The sequence below is a fragment of the Phacochoerus africanus genome, chromosome 6 (assembly GCF_016906955.1).
Source record: "Phacochoerus africanus isolate WHEZ1 chromosome 6, ROS_Pafr_v1, whole genome shotgun sequence".
NCBI lineage: Eukaryota > Metazoa > Chordata > Mammalia > Artiodactyla > Suidae > Phacochoerus > Phacochoerus africanus.
In genome coordinates this window covers 44,636,721-44,646,393 of record NC_062549.1, presented here as the reverse complement: position 1 = coordinate 44,646,393, position 9,673 = coordinate 44,636,721, and the positions used below count along the sequence as shown (strand labels likewise).

General features: G+C 37.4%; 1 pseudogene; it reads left to right on the top strand.

Annotated features, from left to right (window-relative positions):
- Positions 1-8,957: 8,957 nt before the first annotated feature.
- Positions 8,958-9,160, top strand: LOC125128792 (DNA-directed RNA polymerases I, II, and III subunit RPABC5-like; annotated as a pseudogene).
- Positions 9,161-9,673: the final 513 nt, after the last annotated feature.

The window sequence follows — 9,673 nt, the reverse complement described above, 5'->3', positions numbered from 1 at the left end:
TCTTTTCCATTCTAAACTCATTTGCTTTGCTCCCAGGAGAAAGCAGGTGTGCTTGCTTTGGCGGTGGGGAGTGGGGAGGAGAGCACATTAAGCTAGCATTCTGACCCATCTGTCTAGCAATACCTCCAAAATGGGATGTACATTGCACTACAAGCTGTGAAATCAGATGGTTGAAGGCACATGCATTTTCCTGAGTAGTATCATGAAAGACTCTCCTTTGTCTTGTCTGTGTTTAAGAGGTCTTAGACTTTCATCTTTATTCATGGGTTCAACAGGTGTGGCCTCCATTGCTGGTGAACAGTCACCTGTGGCTTGACACTTGACAAAGGTGATTTTACTGGATGATGAATCTTACTCAATGTTATAGCTAAGAACTCTATTGTCTATCGGTGGATAGAATTTAAGATACATTTAGGTGTACCAACCCTGAGAAGAAACAATGCTGGACTGTGTGTTATTAGTTTAATAAAGCATATGCTTGCTGTCAGTAATGTTTATTCTTTTAAAAAGTACATATGGTTGACGATACAGTTCTTTGAGTTGTGGCGTATTAAGTCCTTGCACTCACAGATTCAGTTGTATCAATGTGGTGAGTATCTTACACAAATGTTAGTCTTCCTCACTCATCACCCAAGGACATCCTGAAAAAGCAGGACTGTGTATGTGTAAGGTTGGATCGAGGTGGCTCAAATCAGGAGAGAAGGGAGAGTGCAGAAAGTGATGTGTGTCTAGATTTGGATAGGAAGAAATTTCCTAAAGAACTTTTACTCTTATTGAGGTTCATAATCCATAAAATTTGACCTTTTTTCCAGAGAAAAAGAATCCATGATCTTGTGAAACTGGATGCCTGTAAATTTATTCCCAAGTTTCTCAGCAGGAAAACTTGTTTTTTGTCCAATTGTAACTGCTATCTTGCCAAGGTAAGAGAACTTTTGATATATCTATGCATGTCTTCCCAGGCTAGGAATGCAGCACAAGATTCTTTACATTAACTGAGCAATCAGATGGTAAAATAATCACTTTGGCCATTCTCTGTGTGAAGTGAACATTTTTTGATGATAAACTAAGTAATTCCATATGCACATGAACTGTTAGTATTCGATTCCTGTTTCTCTTGTAATGTCCTAGGTCTTTTGTCTTTTGAATCAATTAGGTCAGTCTCTGGGGGATTAAAAAAAAAGAAAGAAAGAAAGAAAAACAGACCGTAGTTTAAGCCAAAACACTATAATACTGTCCATTCAACATATGGTGTTTATAGATCTTGAAAACAGAATCAGGAGGAATGCTTCAGATTAGAAGGGATTTCTCCACATCAGAAGTGGTTTCAATTTGTTAGCTTTTAAAATCTTTGGTCCTGGAGTAGTTTTTATTGCAGTCAATAAAGTGGTTAGTGAAATGAGAGTAAAATATTATAATTATTTCATTAAGTAAGATTTTTATGCCTCCACTGGTATGCAAATAATATGCTACTTTGTTTTTCATTTCATACATATGTAAATATGCTCCTCATATATATTCTACACTTCTTTTAAGTCACAGTGTGAGAAGTTGCTACAATGTGAGAAGTTGTGTAGTAGAGTTAGCTGGAAAATCTTTGCTCTCAGCTAGGGCAGCATGGCTGACCTTTGACTCCACAGGAAAGTCCACCCTCTGTTCAAACCCTCTTGTTCCAGACAGCCCAGCACAGATGGCATGAGTGGTTCTGGCGAGCCAGCCGGTGAGAACAGGCAGGCAGACATCTGCAGGTGAAGGCCGGGAGGGAATCACGGCTGGAAGGTCATTGAAAGTCGATGCACAGAAAGGCTGTTTCCCCAGCAGCAGAAATTACCCTGTAAGACCTTTGCAGGTCCATGAGGCAGGAGGCCAAGGGCGATATACAATGAATAGTTAAACTGTCCTAAGAAGGGCCTGGTGTCTATTAAAATCCCAAACACCTGAATCACATCTGACTTGAAGATTACAACAAGCTTCCACCTAAAGGTTCAGAGCACCAAACAGTCCTAGGAACAAGAATATTGGCACACACACACACACACAAAAATCACATGAGAGTTGTTAAAAGTACCAGTGCCCAGACCAGTTAAGAAAGAGTCCCTAACCATCAGTACGTATCTCTAAACAGCTCCTGCAGAGGACAAGACAAAAAGGACCACTCCTCAAAGCACAAAACTGGACTGGCTGGTTGTTTAAAGTGGTGAGTTGAGCTGAGTGAGCTCTGAACACCCAAAATTAAAACTTAAGTTAATAGCTGTGGAGATTTCATCATTTCTTAAGAAATTTTCTCTCTCTCTCTCTCTTTTTTTTTTTTTTTTGTATTTTTGTCTCTTTTAGGGCTGCACCCGCAGCATATGGAGGTTCCCAGGCTAGGGGTTGAACTGGAGCCATAGCTGCTGGCCTAAAACACAGCTATAGCAACTTGGGATCCAAGCCGTGTCTGCAACTGACACCACAGTTCACAGCAACACAGGATCCTTAACCCACTAAGTGAGAGGCCAGGGATTGAACATGCACCCTCATGGTTCCTAATCAAATTCATTTCTTCTGCGCCACAATGGGAACTCCAAGAAATTATTTTTTAAGAAAAAGAGAATGAGGCAAAGAGTCTACAGACCTGATTATTATACCAAACTTTGCCAGTCATTTCAACTGAGAACCTACCTATTCCTTGTCTGTGTAATATAATAGAGTTGGATAAAGTAATCTCCAAGCTCCTTCTTTTCCTCCTATTTCTGTTGTCAAATGCTGCTGGTATAAAACTCTGAACAATCTCTTCTTTTCCTTTTAAAAACTGGTAGTTCCCTGGTGTCCTAGAAGATTAATAATCCTGCCTTGCCAATGTTGTGACGCCACTGTGTCACCCCGGCTGTGGCGTGGGTTCAATCTCTGGACCAGGAACTTCTGCATGCCTCAGGCATTGCCTAATAAACAAAAACTGTTAATTTTTTTCTGATGATTGAAAAATAAGAATATCATAATTTTATATTTTAAAGCCTCTCTCCCACCTTTCATTTAATAAGAAATAAAACATGAAATGTTTTATGCTATGATCACTCATTTAAGATCATATAGAAAATCATCATTAGTACAACAGGGAAGAAAAAGAATTAAAAATCATGTAGGTTTGGAAAAATAAATAAAACTTTTTCTATAGGCAGATGACATGATTGTATATGTAGAAAATATTAAGAATTTACAAAAAAAGAAGACTTTAATAAGTTTAGCAAGGTCTAAGAATATAAGTTCAATATACAAATATCAGATGTATTTTTATATTCAAGCACTGAAAAATCACAAATTGACTTTTTTAAGTATTATTTAAAATATCCAAAAATAAACTATAAATAAATCTAACAAAATTTGCGTGTGAAATCTAATAAGATTTATATGTTATAACTACAAAATATTGGAGAGAATAATAAAAAAAAATGTGTTCATGGCTTAGAAGGATCGATATTTTGAAGATGTAAATTCTCAGAGTTCCTGCTGTGGTTCAGAGGCTTAAGAACCTAACATAGTGTCATGAGGATTTAGGTTGGATCTCTGGTCTTATTCAGTGGGTTTGGATCTGGCAGTGTGGCAAGCTGCAGCATAGTTGGCAGATGCAGCTTTTGCTGTGGCTGTTGATGTAGGCCAGAAACTGCAGCTTGGATTCGACCCTTGGCCCAGGATATTATTTTAAGAGGTGGTGAGGCCCTTAAAAAAAAAGAAAACATGTGTCAATTCTCCCCAAACTAATTGATAGATTCAATAAAACTCCAATCAATAACCTAGAAGGCTTTTGTAGACTCTGAAAAGCTGATCCTAATATTTATAAGAAAAAGCAGAGAATACATAATAACCAAAATAATTTAAAAAATAAATAACAAAGTTGAATGCTATCTGATTTCATGACTTACTATAAAACTTCAGTAAGAATTACTGTATAAGACACATTTAACTTTGGTTAGGTGGGATCCGCAAAAGATGGGCTAAAGAAGGCACCTGAAAACATGTGTGCTCATTAGTATGGTCAGAGACCCTAGCTATGCACTGGATATATTTTGTAAATAAAGTTTTATTGGAATACAAACATATATGCCCATTTGTTTACATACAGTCTATGACTGTTTTCACACCACAGTGTCCAAGTTGAGTAGTTGCAACAGAGTCAGAGAACATATGGATAAGGTTGCCAGATTTAGCAAATGAAAATACAAGAAGCTCAGTTAAATTTGAATTTCAAAAAAAAAACACAAAAAAAGTTTTATTATAAGTATGACCCATGCAATAACTAGGACATAGTCATACAAAAAATTATTTGAGGTATATTTGAAATGCCTTGAATTTTATTTCTATGTATAAATTTAAAGACTGAAGTATTTAATCTTGGACCTTCATAGAAAAAGTTTACCAACACCTGCTCTAAGGTAAGTGAGAAAACCTTCTTTAACAATTAATTATATTGTCAATATTTTAAATGATCTGAAATTGTTTTTCACTAAAAGAAGTTAAAAAATTAACCAAGTATTAATACATTTGTCTTTTTTGAGCTACCAAGATTAAAATATGACACTTAAAATTCTAACTATTTCACTAATTTTTTTACCAGCTTCAAAACTTCCAATAAACTCCTCTACATTTGAGAGTATACTATTATTTGGAGCAGTGGCTCACAAACTTGCACATCATATTACTTAGGGAGCTTTTTAAAAATACAAATTCAGAGTTCCTGTTGTGACACAATAGGATCAGTGGTGTCTTGGAAGCTCTGGGACACAGGTTTGACCCCCAACCCAGCACAGTGGGTTAAGAATACATTGCCACAGCTGCAGCTTAGGTCACAACTGCAACTCAGGTCTGATCCCTGACTTGGAAACTCCATATGCCACAGGGTGGCCAAAAAGGGAAAATAAATAAATTAATTTAATTTAATAAAAATAAATATACACACTCTTAATTAAGCCCCAGACCCAGAAATTCTGATTCATTATATCTAAATTGGAAACCAGGGATATTTTTATTTTTTTCAGTTTTTGAGATGATTTTGGATAGGCTAGAGAACTGATGACTTGCACACTGGTTTGCAAACTTTTACATTTATCAGGGCCTGTTAAAACTCAGATTGCTTGGCCCTAGTTCCAGAGTTTCTGATTTAGTAGGTCTGAGGTGCTGCTCTAGAATGTAGATGGCAGAGTAGCAGGACGTGAAGCTCACCTACTCCCACAAATACAGCAAAAATACACATATGTGAAACTAATCACACAAAAATTTGCTGAACACAGCAAAGGGATTCTGATAGAGCAAGAAAATCTTCACGTAACCAAGGAGGACAAAAGCAAAAAAAAAAAATAGGAAAAGAGGGAAAAAGTGAGAAAGGAAGTAGTTCAGGATCTGCACCCTTAGGAGGGAGCTGGGAAAGAAAAAAGTTCCTGAAACCTGGGAAGTGCCCCCCCAAGCAGGGAGGTCAGCTGGGACAAAGGAGGGAGTTTAGAGTCTCAGAGGAGAACACAACAATCAGTTTTAAGCAATTAAAACAGAAAGAATCCCACTCATACAATCATTGTGACCACCCTGCACTTTCCAACCAAGATGACAGACTACTGATATGGGCAGGGTTTGGGAACTAAACCTTGGGCTCTGGCAGTTACACTGAGGGAGAGAACTGGAACCAGCTACATGGGAAAGAAACTGGGATTGGCTCTATAAAAACAGCCGAGAGAAACTAGGGCTCTCACATTTGAGGACATAAGCTGAGGAAACTTGTATAGGCTGGGAGGTCAGGCACCATTGTTTGGAGGTGCTAGAAGGAAGGGGCAGGATCCACCAGTAAAGCCGTGTTCACTACACATGCTTTTAGGCAGTAGGACTCTGCCGACTACCAGTTTCGGGAGTCATGGTGGGAGAAGCTGCTATGTGACAGTGGCTCCTGCAACCCCTTCAGTTACTAGGTGGCTCTCAGAACTACTCCCTGTATCTGGCAACATCAGCAGCTGCTAATGCAGGCCTTCCCTTTTCCATGTGGCTCTCATGATTGCTCTCTGCAGCTGTGTTGGGGCACCACTAACCAAAAAAGGACACTAGATAACACACATTTGAAAGAAAGAAATAAAGAAGGAAAGAAAGGAAAGAAGGATGGAATTAAGGAAGGAAGGAAAGAAAAGTCAATCCAAATACAATACCAGAGTTCTCGTCATGGCTCAGTGGAAACGAATCTGATTAATATCTATGCGGACGCAGGTTTAATCCTTGGCCTCACTCAGTGGGTTAAGGATCCGGCATTGTTGTGAGGTAGCAGACATGGCTCGGATCTGGTGTTGTTGTTTTGGCTGTGGCATAAACCAGCAGCTACAGCTCTGATTTGACACCTAGCCTGGGAACCTCCATATGCCTCAGGTTTGGCCCTAAAAAGCAGAAAACAAAACAAAACAAACAAAAAACACAAAGTCATCAAATCCCAAGACAAGAGAACAAATGTGCAAGGGAAGAAAAAAGTCCAACATCAACAAACCCAAAACAGTTAAGAAAATGACAACGAGCACATATATATCAATAATTGCTTTGAACACAAATGAATTAAGTTCTCCAACCAAATACATAGACTGGCTGAATGGATAAAAAAACAAGACCAGTATAAAGGCTGTCTACAAGAGATCCACTTCAGATCTAGGACACATAGAAGGTGAGGGGATAGAAGAAGATATTCCATACAAATAGAAATCAAAACAAAGCTGAAGTAGAAATACTCATGTAAGACAAAATTTACTTTAAAGACTATTACAAGAGACAAAGGACACTACCTAATGATCAGGGGACCAATTCAAGAAGATATACCAATTGTAAATATATATGCACTCAATATAGGAGCACTTCAATATATAAGGCAAAAGCTAACAGCCATAAAAGGAGAAATTTACAATAACACAATAATAATGGGGGACTTTAACACCCTATTTACAGAAATGGACAGATAATCCAGATAGAAAGTCAATAAGGGAACACAGGCTTAAATGACACACTAGACCAGATGGATTTAATTGATATTTATATGACATTTATACAACATTTCATTGGAAAGCAGCAGAATACACATTCTTCTCAAGCATACATAGAGCATTCTCCAGAATAGATCAAAATTTGGGCCACAAATCAAGCCTCAGTAATTTTAAGAAAACTTAAATTGTATCAAACATCTTTTCTGACCATAATGTGGTAAGACTAAAAATCAACTACAAAAAAAAAAAAACTGCAAAAAACAGGATCACATGGAGACTAAACAATATGCTACTAACAACTAATATATTATTGAAAAAAATCAAAGGTAAATTTAAAAAGACCTAGAAGCAAATGACAACAAAGACAAAACAATCCAAAACCTATGGGATGCAGCAAAAGCAGTTCTAAGAAGGAAGTTTATAGCAATACAAGCTTACTTTAGGAAACAAGAAAAATTTCAAATAAACAACTTAACCTTACACCTAAAACAACTAGAGAAAGAAGAACAAACAAAATCCAAACTTAGGTGAAGGAAAGAAACCATAAAGATCAGAGCAGAAATAAGTGAAATAGAAACGAAGAAAACAATACAAAAGATCAATGGAATTAAAAGCTGGTTATTTGAAAAAAATCAACAAAATTGTCAAACCTTTCATTAGCCTCATCAAGAAGAAAGAGGAAAGGGCTCAAATAAATAAAATTAGAAATGAAAAAAGAGAAATTAACAAACAATAACGCAGATATTCAAAGGATCTATACATTAACAACAAAAGATCACAAAGAGAAAATAAGGAAAGAAACCCATTTACCATCTCATCGAAAAGAATAAAATACCTATGAAAAACCCTACCTAAGGTGGCAAAATGCACTCTGAAAACTATAAGATGCTTTTGAAAGTTATCAAAGATGACATAAACAAATGGAAAGATATCATATTCTTGGATTAGAAGAATCAATATCATCAAAATGATGGTACTACCAAAAGCAATCTACAAATTTAGTACAATCTCTATTAAATTACCAATGGAATTTTTTACAAAACTAGAATAAATAAATTTAAAATTTAATTGGAGATCCCACTCTGGCTCAGCAGATTAATAACCTACCTAGTATCCATAAGAATGCAGGTTCAAGCTCTGGCCTCACTCAGTGGGTTAAGAATCCAGGGTGGCTGCAAGTTGCAGCATAGGTTGCAGATGTGGTTCAGATCCTCATTGCTGTTGCTTTGGCATAGTCCAGCAACCTATAGCCCCTATTCAGCCCCTAGCCTGGTACCTTCCATATGCTTTAGGCATATCCATAAAATTAAATTAAATTAAATTAAATTAAATTAAATTAAATTTTTATGGAAAAACTAAATATCCTAAGTGGCTAAAGCAATCTTGAGATAAAAATTGAGCTGGAGGAATCAGGCTCCCTGACTTCAGACTATACTACAAAGCTTCAATCATCCAAATGGTATGGTACTGGCACAAAAAATAGATGTATAAATCAGTGGAACAGGATAGAAAGCCCAGAGATAAACCCACATATCTATGGTCAATTAATCTAAGACAAAGGGGGAAAACATACAATGGAGAAAGACAGTCTCTTCAATAATTTTTGCTGAGAAAACTGGATAGCTGCATGTAAAAGAATGAAATTAGAACACTCTCTTATACTATACACAAAAATAAATTCAAAATGTATTAAATACTTAAATATAAGATCAGATGCTATGTTTCCTAGAGAAAAATATAGACATAACACTCTTTGACATAAATCACAGCAATATCTTTGATCCACCTCCTAGTGTAATGAAAATATAAACAAATTGGACCTAATTAAACTTAAAAGGTTTTGCACACCAAAGGAAACCACAAACAAAACAGAAAGTGAGCACACAGAATGGGAAAAAAATTCTTTAAAATGACCAAGAAGGGATTATCTCCAAAATATACAAACATCACATAGAGTTTTATATCAAAAAGACAACCCAGGCCGCCATGATCATCCCTGTTCTCTGTTTCACGTGCAGCAAGATCTTCAGCAACAAGTGGGAGGCCTACCTGGGGCTCTCCAGGCTGGATACACAGAGGGGGATGCCCTGGATGCACTGGGCCTGAAGTGCTACTGCTGCCACTGCATGCTACTAGCCCATGTGGACCTGATCAAGAAGCTTCTCAACTACATACCCCTGGAGAAGTGACTGTGCAGCCAACAGGCAGCATTTCACCCAGAGATATTCCCCTGAGGTATGGGGAGCTGGAGGCCTGCCTGCCCACAGCCCTGTCTGCTTGTCTCCCTCTCCGGAAAGAACCTTAGGATAAATGCATTTGAAGACCACACACAAGAAAAAAAGACAACCCAATTAAAAAATGGTCAGCAGAGGGAGTTCCTGTTGTGACTCAGTGGGTTAAGAGCCTGACGTAGAGTCCATAAGGATGTGGGGTCAATCCCTGGCCTGCTTGGTGGGTTAAGGATCTGGCATTGCCACAAGCTGTGGCATAGACCTATAGCTGTGGCTGATTTGACCCCTAGCTCAGGAACTTCCAATGACACAGAGTGGCTATAAAAAGAAAAAAGTAAAATAAGATTTAAAATGGACATAAAATCTAAACAGACATTTCTCCAAAGAAGACAGACAGATGGCCAAAAAGCACATAAAAGATGTTCAACATCAGCAATTATTAGAGAAATGCAAATAAAAATGACAATGAGG